This window comes from Sceloporus undulatus, chromosome 6 (genome assembly GCF_019175285.1).
Source record: "Sceloporus undulatus isolate JIND9_A2432 ecotype Alabama chromosome 6, SceUnd_v1.1, whole genome shotgun sequence".
Taxonomy (NCBI): domain Eukaryota; kingdom Metazoa; phylum Chordata; class Lepidosauria; order Squamata; family Phrynosomatidae; genus Sceloporus; species Sceloporus undulatus.
The window spans coordinates 55,842,445-55,854,446 of record NC_056527.1 but is presented as its reverse complement, the minus strand read 5'-3'; positions in this window follow the sequence as shown (position 1 = coordinate 55,854,446).

The window sequence follows — 12,002 nt, the reverse complement described above, 5'->3', positions numbered from 1 at the left end:
ACTTTTTGAAATCTTGGCTGTTACAAACTCTGCTCCCTAGTCTATTGAGAGAACATTTTTGAATCGGTGGACAAGATGTGGTCCTCCAGATATGTTGGACTATAACACCCATAAACCCAGGCCAGCAGAGCCAAAGTTGAAGAACGATGGGCATTGCAGTCCCAAAACATTTTGGTAGCCACATGTTCCCTTATCTTTTTAAAAAAACAACAACAGATGAATCCTGCAATGGGTATTGGAGGCCTTTGGAATAATTTTCCAAAGAACACAGAGAGAGACTGCAGTCTAGCAAGTTCATGCAGACATGGGTACATCAATAAATCAGTAAGGTTTATTCTCCCACCCACAGCCTCTCACTCACTTCACTTGAGGAAAAACCTTTGCATGCACACAAAGCTGGGAAGACAGTTATATCCCTCCACTGTTATGAGTGAGAAAACTAATCTGTGATGGAGCTTTGCATGTAGTATATCAAATCACACATGAAATCTGTGAGCGGTGCCAGTTGAGAGCACAGATGTGCACAGAGAAAGTTCGGTATAGCAAGCCATCATCACTGACAATCGTTTCAGAGCTCAGACAAAAACCCAATTAACAATTCACAGTTTTGGATCTACAATTAATTAAATAGTGAGTTTATCATACTAATCAAACGTCACATGCTTTCGGCGCTCATTTTAGCGGATGCACCAATTTACACCTTTGTAAGTGAAAAGAGAATGTTGCTTTGATATGAAAGTGAGAAACTAAATAAACATTTCAGACATAATCTCTTCAGCACCAGAGTTCGTCCTCTTGTTATGCAAATAGCTTTAGTGATGAAAAAAGTGAGAATGAGGAAAAACACAGCAATGGCAGATTTTTCTTTTTACTCAATAGCTTGTTATTCACAAAGCAACAGCTGCCCTCCAAATGCACTATTGACTAAAAATTGAGTGGGAGTAAAAGACTACACTTCCTGCATTCTTTGTCTGCTAAAACTGACCATTTTAAAATATGGTTGTTCTAACACAGTGGTAGGAGCTGTGCAGCCCTAAACAGCATAGTCCCTAGTGAGGAATACTTGTACTGTAATTGCAGTTGAACAGCTTCTGGAGGGTTGCATGATTTTCACCCCTAGTTCATAACAGTATGGAATACCAATTTTATTATAGAGACCTCTTCTGGCCTTTAATTAATTCAGGCTAAGAGAAGTGTATTTGTTTTTTATATCAAACTTAAAAAAAGAAAGAAGCAACTCCAAGAATTTTTACATACTCTGAAATTCCCAACAAGAATAAACATGAATAAAACAAATATCTATGAACATACTCTCCAACAATTTACAGATGAAAAGCATGACATGTGTGGCCAAAAAACATCAGAATGTGGTCAAGGTTGCATACGTTAACAGTGAGATGGTAGACATAAACTAGGAAAGGCTGCAGCAGTTTGCATTTGCCTGAGCCTAGTGGGAAGAGCAAAATTCAACCTTTTCTTTCTGCTTTCCCAGTTGAATTAATGGAATTTAAATTATTTTTGCATTTTGAGCTCACTTGGGAGTAATTGAAGCAAGCCAGCACATGGGGGAATGTGGGAGAAGGACAGAGAAAATGAACATTTTAAGAACAACTGAAAAAGAGGGATAACAGAAGGTTAATTAAGACTACTCCTCTCAAATCAGAGCAGCGGCAGGGTATGTAAAATAAACACTGACATTACTTGTTGTTGATACAATTATCTCATAGTATGGAGATTTCTTTTACATGTGGAACAGATTAGGTGAGGGGGTCTTTTTTTTAATCTTTGTCACTCTCAATGTTGTAGTATGCCAAGTGTCATAACTTCAGAATGATGACAATGTCAAACCCCCTCTGAAAAAACATGCCAAGGAAACATCGTAGGGTCGCCATAAGTCAGAAACAACTTGAAGGCACATAACAACAACAAACTTTGCAGAACGTGTGTGTGTGTGTGTGTGTGTGTGTGTGTGTGTGCATGCGCATACATGTGTGCATGAGCTTTCAAGGTCAACTTTTGGTGACCTCTTGAGTTTCATAGAGCTTTTAAAGAAAAGAAATCATTTGAGTTGGTTTTGCCAGATCCTTCCTCTGAAATAAGAGCTGAGTACATCTGGTATTTATGGGTGGTCTCCCACCAGAGCTGACCCTGCTTAGCTTCAAAGATCAGATGGAATCTGGTGCCTTTAGGTTATTTAGGCAGATATCAGGAGGTCAGGAGATCTTTGTTGTTACTGTTGTGTGCCTTCAACTTGTTTCCAATGTATAGAGACCCTAGGGTAAACCTGTCATGGGGTCTTCTTGGCAAGATTTGTTCAGAGGAGGGTTGCCATTGCATTCCTCTAAGGCTGAGACCCTGTGACTTGCCCAAGGTGGGCCTCATGGCTAAACAGGTAATTGAACCATAGTCTCCAGAGTCAGTCTAACACATAAACCACTATGCCATGCTGGCTCCCATCAGGGTATAAAAACATTAAAAAAAATAAAGACACTATTACCAGAGATCTTATTAATACTTGCTCCCTCCAGCAGGATGAATAACAGGAACAATAGCGTCATCTGCAAGCCCCTTTGGACTCTCCTGTTTCCTCTGAGTTTAGTTGCAATCTCCGTAGGAAGTGAAGAGGAAATGGATTTTTCCAGCACTGCTATATTGTTATGAGCTTATGTACTCTATTTTTAAAAGCTTTTAAAACCCACCCTCCCCCCAAATCTGGGATGATAAGGCCACACGATACATGGCTCAAACTGTCTCAGATTTGAGGTATCTATCATGGGGTTTTTACAATCCAGAGTTTACATTAGAGTTTGCTCTGACAGGTGCCACCATTTAAATGTCTGGGCCAGTTTCTGAGACCTGAGCAGTGAGGCCATTCCCTCCTCCCTTGGCAACGCTGCCACTCTTGCTTCACATCTGCTTAGATTTAACTTCAGACAAGGCACCCAGATCATATGATGGGCACCTCGTTTGTCTCAGAGCTGAGGGGCAAGGGAAGAGGAGAGAAAAACCTCACTACAGTATTTGGTCTGGGTACTGGCCTAGACATTAAATGGTGGTGCCTGCCAGGATTTGTCCTGGCTTTGAAAAGTGGCAGGGGCAGCAGGGGTAGTGGGGGGGGGGGGGCAGAGGCAACCATTGCAGACCCAGGAAACTTTGCAGGGACATTCGGGTAGTTTAGACAATCTATCTGATTTCCCTGTAGAAAAAAAAGTATGCAGGGTGGCTCTGGAATGAGTGCAGGGGTAGGAGTCGACTTGGATTTTTGCCCCTAGACCTGCTGTGGTTCAAGTTATTTTGTGTGTCTTAGGGCCTGAACAGACAGGCCAAAAGAAAGCTGCTTCAGGTCACTTTGGAGATATGCCATTTAAATGACACATGCATTTTAAGAGGCCAGAAGCTGTGCCAAAGCTGCTCTCCAGTCCTTTAAATGCATGTAGCATTTAAATAGCATACCTCCAAAGTGATCCGAAGCAGCTTTATTTTGGCCTGTCTGTTCGGGTCCTAAGTCTTCAGTGGACAAGACCTATTTGCTGAAGATGTGCTCCAAATGGAGGTGAAAACTGCAGGGGTGTTACTATTGGGGCTTTCATGATTACGGCCTCCATTTAAAAGTTTATCTCTGCTTAATCTCTACTGATTATTGCTCCTGTTCATAACTCTTTTAATTTATCCCTATTGTTCTGTTTTCTTATTAATACCTTTGCTATCTTCTGTTCATATACAATCTGTCTCCCCAAGCTTCTAGTTTGATAGCCTGTCATAATTTAATAAAAGTTCTGTACTTTTTCTTAAAATTCTGTGTAGTGCAGGACGCCAGCCATGTTGTTTGGGTACCCAGATCAGTCTCTGAAAGAGAGAACATCCATACAGACTAAAAAAACCTTCTAGGATTTAGTATACAAAAACAAAGTAATGGAAGCAGGAAATGAAATGCAAAGTGAAACAAACAAACAAACAGGTGGAGAGGAAAAAAGAGATTATCTTGCTCTCCTTTTCTAAAGCCTTCCTCATAATCTACTTGTCTGGGGATGTATTACACAGTAGTTAAGAACATGAAATATGAAATGAAAAATCCATAGTTCACAAAGTTCAGTGACTAATTACTGGGTAACATTAGTCTTGGCCTCCTCACCCTTATCCTGCTTAATATATGGGTGATTATAACTGCCCTGCTTTTCAGGGTTCTTCTTAAGACATCTGTGAAGTTCTTTGTGCCCTTCCAAAACATACTTGATTAATATTTACAATACATTTCATATCTTATTTTTATATTATGCCCTACAGTTTTTACTGAGAACCATTTTCTGTTTTACGCAGAACTGCATTTTACTTTATCCTTTTTAAAATTCATTATAGCATACTTAGTAATTTGTTTTTGCTGTGCCCAAAATAAAGTATCAGTATAAGTGACATCATGTTGCAGTTCGCATGTCCAAGGACATACCCTTTTCCAAGATACTCTATTGTTTGGCCTCATATATACACACACAGTCATTCTTGCTTTTTCTGTTAAGACTGACTTAACAGAGGTCATGTAAGAGTGAGTTTTGTGCACTGGCAAGAGGATGGACAGGATGACCCTTTCAGCTTAAGTGATGACTACCCTGTTCTTGCTACTCTTTAATAAGATCTCTTCTCTTTCCTTACAATGATCTGTCATCATCTGAACACTAACATCATCCTGTTGCCATGACCTGAGAACAAGCAGAGAGGAGATGCAACATCGCCACTAAATAAGAATCTTCTTTTTGTCATTGTATAGCATAGTAGACAGATCCCTAGCTGGCCTTTATGTAAGAATCATTATCTCTCAAAGAAAAGAGATTTGATGTATGATATTTTCTGCCTATAAGCTGAAAAAACAGGGTGATAGAATGCAGCAGACAGAATGCCTGACACCTTTGCCAATTGCAAAACATTCTGTTTCTCTGTATTATGTTCTTCTCCCAAGTACAGATTTCACATCAGGACTATCAGGTGTAGTGGCATTCCCATGTTGTTAAGGACCATCCAAAGTTTTCGTGATCTACGTAGTCAAATGCTTTGCTATAGTCTATAAAGAACATGCTGATTTTATTTCTGGAATGTCTTGGTATGCTTGCTTAGCCGTGATATGTTTTTAGTGTGGCTTCTAGTGCCTCTTCCTTTCTTGAACCCCACTTGCATCTCTGGGACTTCTCTCTCCATGTATGGTTGGAGTCTATGCTGCAGAATTTTGAGTATAATTTTGCTTGCATGGAAAAGTAACGCAATGATCCTATAGCTGCTGAGAAGATTCCTTAGTAGTAGTTTGACCTTTGTATTGATACATGTAGTTTTCCATGAAACTTCTTTGAAAGCCATCAAATTATCAAAGTTAGTAGTGTAGTGAAGAACTAGAGCTCTCTTGGTGAGAATTCTAACAATATAGCAGTGTCTCTCTTCCCCCCACTTTCCCTCTTTGTCATCTGCTTACTTCAATGGCTACAAACTGAGTTCAAACTGGAAAAATACTTTGCACTTAATTAACTCAGGAATGAAGAGGAGGAGATGAAATCTGCCCTTCTCACTAGACTCAGGCAAAAGCAAATTGCTGCAAGCCTCTCCTAGATTGTATATTCTTCCTCATTAATAATTTTTTGACATCTTGCATTCTTCTCCTTTCTTCCCTGCTGAATTAACTGAGTGCCAACTATTTTTCACTTTGAACACAGTCTGCAGCAACAATGGAAGTAAGTGGAGGGCAGAGCAGAAAAGTGAGAGAAAGAGAGAGAAACTGGGACATTTTAAAAGCAGCTGGGAAAGTGGGACAACAGAGGATTAATCAAGATTGTCCCTGCCAAATTGGGATAGTTGGAGAGTTGGAGATATCCTCCCCACCCACCGCCTCTTTTCTTTTCATACTCCTTTCTATCCACACTGATTTAAATTTTTTTAAAAGTGCCAGTAGTCAGTTGTGTAGAATGTCATAAACTGATGTAAACAAGGAAAGTCAACAAGTTCAGAATACCTAATGTTTCTTAAGAGTGTTAATTGTTTAGCAGAAAGCAGTTTTATCCTACAGTGTAGGAAACCATATGCCATGAGATGGGAGTGGGAGAGATATCCTTCAGAACTAGAAGAATATGCTTGAGATCAGCATTAGGCCTTGTATATTGAAGAATGATAATATGATTCATGCAGTTAGCAACAGTACCTTGGGATGCTGTGGGAGGAAAAGTGAAAAATATATGCAAAATTTCCACAGTTTATTAATATATATTTCAACACATTATCATTGCTTCTTAGAAAGAACTCATTATGAATTGAATTCTCTCACACACACATGACAGAGAGAGACATGGTTCCTTAGGACTTAATAAATGTAGCTGACAATTATAGGTTGGACAAGACTAAGGCTATTTCAGGAAGATGGTTTTTTGTTAACCTTTGCAGATTGCTCTTCAGTACTTAAATATATTATGCAATCTAGAAATGAGCAAACTTTGGAAAGGAAGGGAGACTGTACAGAATATAATCCAAACAGAATTTCAACTGGAGGGTTCAAACCTTTTCTGTTGTGGTTCCCACTTCCTTGCCTCTGAAATTCCATCTCATAGCATAAGAGGAAAATTATTTTCATTGTTATATTCAGATCATCACTGAGCTGTGAAGTTGAATAGGTGACCTTAACAAACTCTTCTTTTTAGCCAAATCTACTTTGTAGGACTGTTATGGGTTATATGGGGGGAAATGAAATAAAGATAAAGAGACATGGAAATTATTAAAAAGACCATACTGTCTCTGAGGATTGGTGCTAATTTAGGGCATGACATTTGTGGATGCCATGCAGAGGTATATAATTTGTGTAGTCTTGAATGCCTCATATAAAAAAAACTGTTCATGTTAAATTGATATAGTTAATCACATTATATCTTGTAAGAACTTCTTTTGTTTCTGTGACATGGCATCTGATCTTTCACATGTTCTTTCAGTTGTTTTGATTCCCTTAAATTAGGCTAGGACATGAATAATCTTGTGGGGTGATGCTGTGGATGTGCCACTATTGAGACTGCCTGCACCTTCCCCCCAAATTGTCATGATGTCCAGGCTTTATGATGTCTTACTAACTTTTTTCATTTTCCAAACTCCCACTAAAATGAGAATGCGGAAAGATTACTGGTAAGTATGTACTAATAGACTTGCACTTTTAAAATGCACCAAGATGTTGTTCAGTTAGTTAAGGTCCCAAGAGCCACCACATGGGAGAACAGTTGGAAAGACTTGTACATACAGTTCTTCTTTCAGCATTTTTGTAAGTTCCTTTCTTCATTTTTTTATATTCTGTGGAAGCAATCTATGGGCTATATCTGAAAAACAAGAATATATATATTTTCAGGGGTTGAATCTGTGTGAGATCAGTTGTAACCTGTTGAAGTAACAGATCTCAGAGAATTAGCTTATAAGGAAGTGCATTGCTTTCAGCTGAACTGGGTCATTTAGGACCTGTTTGGGGCTTCCTGAAGGTACATTTCTTCCAGATGTTGTCAGAAAGGATTTTGGATCTGTGCAAAGTGTCATGAGCAATTCATTCTTTGGAAAGGCAGCCTATCTATTTTTTAAAAAGAAAACATCCAGACAAAAGCTACCTACCTGGGTTTAATTTCTCTAACAACACCCAAGGAGGGAAAAGGGAAGGAGAAAGGTTGAAGGATTGACAGATCCACCTTCTAACCATATGGTATGTTTTATCAGGGACTCACCAATCACTGTGCATTGGACGAAGGATTGTATATCATAGCTGAGTGAAGATCCAAAGCCTGGTCTCCCAGAGTCCTAGTCCAACATTCAAACCACTACACCATACTTGCTGTCCTGGCAGGACTTACTGAATACAATATAATTCTTCCAGTGCCACTGGACAGCTGTTAAATTTGGCCATGATGCTGACAAGACTCGTAAAACCTATCTGCCTAATGGCAGGAGTCACATCCATTACACTTACCAATCATCCTCCAGGAAAATCTAGATGCTGATGAAGCTTTGGGAAGATGTGCTGAGACAAAATTAACCCATACATTATCAGAGGTTCCATACATATGTGGAGCCAAACCATATAGGTAACATATGCATTTAATAATTATGTTATAGCTACAAATAGCAACAATACTGTGGTTTCTGAAAAGCATAACAATATGAAACTGCTGATTGACATTTTGTAGGGAAAGTCAGTTCTGCCACATGCAGCCTGAACGGAGATTACATATTTTGATCTCACTATGTGTATTAATTAATTTAGCAATGGCAAATGCTCTTTTTATTACCAATGTTGCCTTCTTTATTCTTCCTGTAAGTATTTTCTTTCTACATAATTGTCACTTCATTTGCATTTTATTTCTCTCTGACCTCACTAGGTGTATGCATGCCAATTTAGATACATCCAATTTAAATCATCATTCATTTGATGAAATGAACTTTATTCCACAAAAGCTTATACCATAAGAAATGTGCTTCAAAGGTGGCCGTATGTATCTTTGCTGTTTCCCTACATGTGTACAATGTACAATGTGTACTTTGTATAATGTGTAGTATTGTGCATATTTAGTTACACTGGAGAGATAAAAACATTTTTTTTGTTCAAATATAACATTGTTTTGCATTTCTCAGCGTATTGAGATGTATCTCTATGATGTGGTGATCCTTATGGCTTTCAAATTACTGGCCCTAACCCTTGAAGCAAATTGAGAGCTATTGCTACTTCAGACAGATTGTCCTTTCATGTTGTGCATCAGTTAGAAAATGCAGCATTATATCTTGAGCCAAAAAGCAACCATCACTTTCTAATCTGCAGCTGCTGTCCTTCTCAGGTTTCTGTCCTGTTTCCCATTTCCTACTCAGAGTGCTTAGACACTATGGGAGCCAATACTGGTGGGCTTATACTAATCTGCCCTACCTTTGTGGTCCTATTCTCAACATAAGTCAGTTGTACCAAGTATAGGTGATAGAACACATGGTTCTTTTCTTTATATAAACTCCCAGGAGGGGGAAAGGCTATAATGGGGGGAGCAAGGTTAAGGATTTTTTTTTGTAGATGTAGTTTTTGTAGATAAGGGTCTATGCATGGCAAAGTCTTTCTTTAAATTATAAAGTTCATGATTTTACATCTTGGTTTCTTCAGTAGTTGTCACTTGTTAGTATCAAAATGGCTTTCATGTGCTGACCTCACTAAGCAGATTTTATGCTAATATCATCCCATTTAAAGCAGCATTTATGCTATTAGCTATGATTAGGTAGAATCAGTTCCCTTGGAAATGATTCAGTCATGCAGCTCTCTGGATAATAGCTCTAGAGGAGCATAGGCAGGGAATTATGAGAACTTGAGATACATTTGTTAGGATCTTTGTCTAAGCCAAATAAGAGCTCACTTTGAGGTCTTAACTAAAAACTATTTTGACATGGTTTGCACATCCTATGCAACTGAGTCACGAGATAAGCTAGTCTTGTTATCATTCTTCTTCCAATACATTGGGTTAGTTAGGGCCTCTTTCTCCTCCATCTCATGTGCATTTCAGAAAACACAAGAATATCTTTCAAAACTGCTTAGACAATAACTTACTAAAACTTGCAGTGAGTCTTTGATTAATGAAACAAACATCTCTACACTGACCTCTAAAATAAGTGAGAATGGAACAGCCTTTTATAAAAAATGTGTTAAGTGGAATAATCTCTGCAAATGTGGAAAATACATTGATCACTGAGTCTTCCTACATAATATTCCTCTCTTGGACAATTGGAATCTGCATTAAAGAGAAAGGTGGGGTATAGCTGAGACAGCAGTGAAACCCTTGAGCTGTAGTGAAGACGAAGGGCTTTTAGATCAAATATATTTTCCCAGTTGAAAAATAAAATAGAAGTCTTTCCCATTCTAAGTACATGTCCTCTGTTTCAGTTTGATAAGAACAATCCAGATCAATCCTGTGTCACCCCATTTTTTCAGTTGTTTTAAAATGTCTCCGTTTATCTCTCATCCTCCGACTTTCCCCCCTTTGTCTTTGTCTTATTTCAGTTGTAATGAACTGAGTTAAAAGTGAAAAAGTAGTTTGCATTCAATGAACTCAGCAGAAGAGGAGAGGAAAGGACAAGAGAGGGCGAACCCTTGCCTATCTTGGGCAAAAGCAAACTGCTGCAACTTACTCCCCAGCTTGTGTGTTCTTCTTCATTAATAACTTTTGCCATTTTGACCACATTCTGATGTTGCTTGGCCACATGTGTCTCTGTTTTCTTTTGTGAAATATTGGAGGATATGCAAGTACAAAAGCCAAATAGATTGGCAATCAAATCTTTTGGTGATGAGAAAACATGCTAGCTTCAGGGGTGCAGAGCTTTCCCTTCCTACGCTTTGCTTCTCCCTTCCAGACCATACTGTCTGAGATGACCCTTCATTCGAGTTAATAGCTGGCCTGCCCCTGTCACAGATGAGGACCTTATTGTGTGATTGCCTCATTCACAGAGGGGGAAACCAATGCTTTCTACTTGCAGCCTCCCATGTATACATTAATTAAATGCATTTATACACACATATTCCCATGGTTTCTTCTATCTTTTTTCTTTTGTGCAAATAAGTGGAAGAGGTTTCTAATGTTATTTGACCAGCAATATGAGCAACATCCTTTTTGAACTGTGGTACCGAGAACTGGACACAATCTTTGTGGCATGTAACGGCTGTGGAATATTATTGGCATGTTCAGGCAGGAAGCTCCAGAGTGCCTGAGATATCTCTGTGCGGTACCAAGTGCAGCAAGTGGGGATGGGAAAGGTCCATGCCTTCATTTTGTCAGTTTTAAGTACATTGGCTGCTTCACTTTCATGTAAATGTTGCCTTTTCCCTGGTTACCAAGCATCTTCTAAAACTCTTTTGCTGTACAGTATATGGTTTCTGAATTCAAATGAGGGATGGGAAATGAATGAGCATCCTCCTCCTCCTCCCAGTCCCTGCCAAACAGAAGGTAAATCTAGATTTTTGATGAATGATTGCTTTCTGTTCTAGAAAAGTGTGAAAGGGGAAAGATAAATATTAGAAAATGTAAAGGCTACAGAAATGGATAGAGGAGGGAAGGCACTGTGATATGCATCAGGTTCCTTTTTAACAAAAATCTATTCTACAATATGGAAGGAAGTAATACTTTAACTTCTGTGCGAGGTAAGAAATGATGAGCATCATTTACATGATTGGGAGAAAAATGCACTGGAGACACAGATTCAAGCTTTGAATCAGGTCCAGCTCACATCAGCTTCTGATTCATTATCTTGCATGTTTCAGTTGAAAAGCAACATCCAATTAACCATCCAATTAACAAGGGCAGGATTAACAGGTTAAAAAAGGTCATTCTTGCTGCACAAAAGGCTTGTGAAGAACATTGCTATTTTTTAAGCATCTGGGTATGTGGAAGAGAAAGCTGCCTTCTTGGTACTTCCCAGCTTTGGGACTTTGGTCCAAAACACACTGCAAAAATAATCCATCTTGGGACCAATGAATTCTGTGAACTGTAGTTTAATTTAGTCTTCTTTGTCAGAGAGCTCTGGTCCTACAATAAACTACAGTTCCCAGGATTCCCCAACACTGAGCCAGGGAAAGTCGTCTCAAACTGGATTATTTCTGCAATGTGTTTTGGACCTTTGTGTTTTAGGATGCTCAGTTTTCACCAGTTTTCTTCCCTCTCATTGTCACTTACAAATTTCATCATTTCAGCAACTGATTACGTAAAGCAAAGACTGGTCATAGTCTCCTTCAGGATTGCTTACTTTTGATTGTGCTCGTATTGCAGTTGTCTGTTTCGTTTTAATTGTGCTATTATTAATTCAAAGAGATAGTCATGTTAGTTTGTTTTGGCAACAGAAAATATAGAGGAATCCAGTAACACCCACTGAGACTAATTGAGAAGAAGGTTTCATAAACTCATTCTATTTCATCACAGGCATTTCACCAAAGTTTATGTTAGAAATTTCTTCCTCTCATTTAGTCTGAAAGATGCTAACGGACTCCG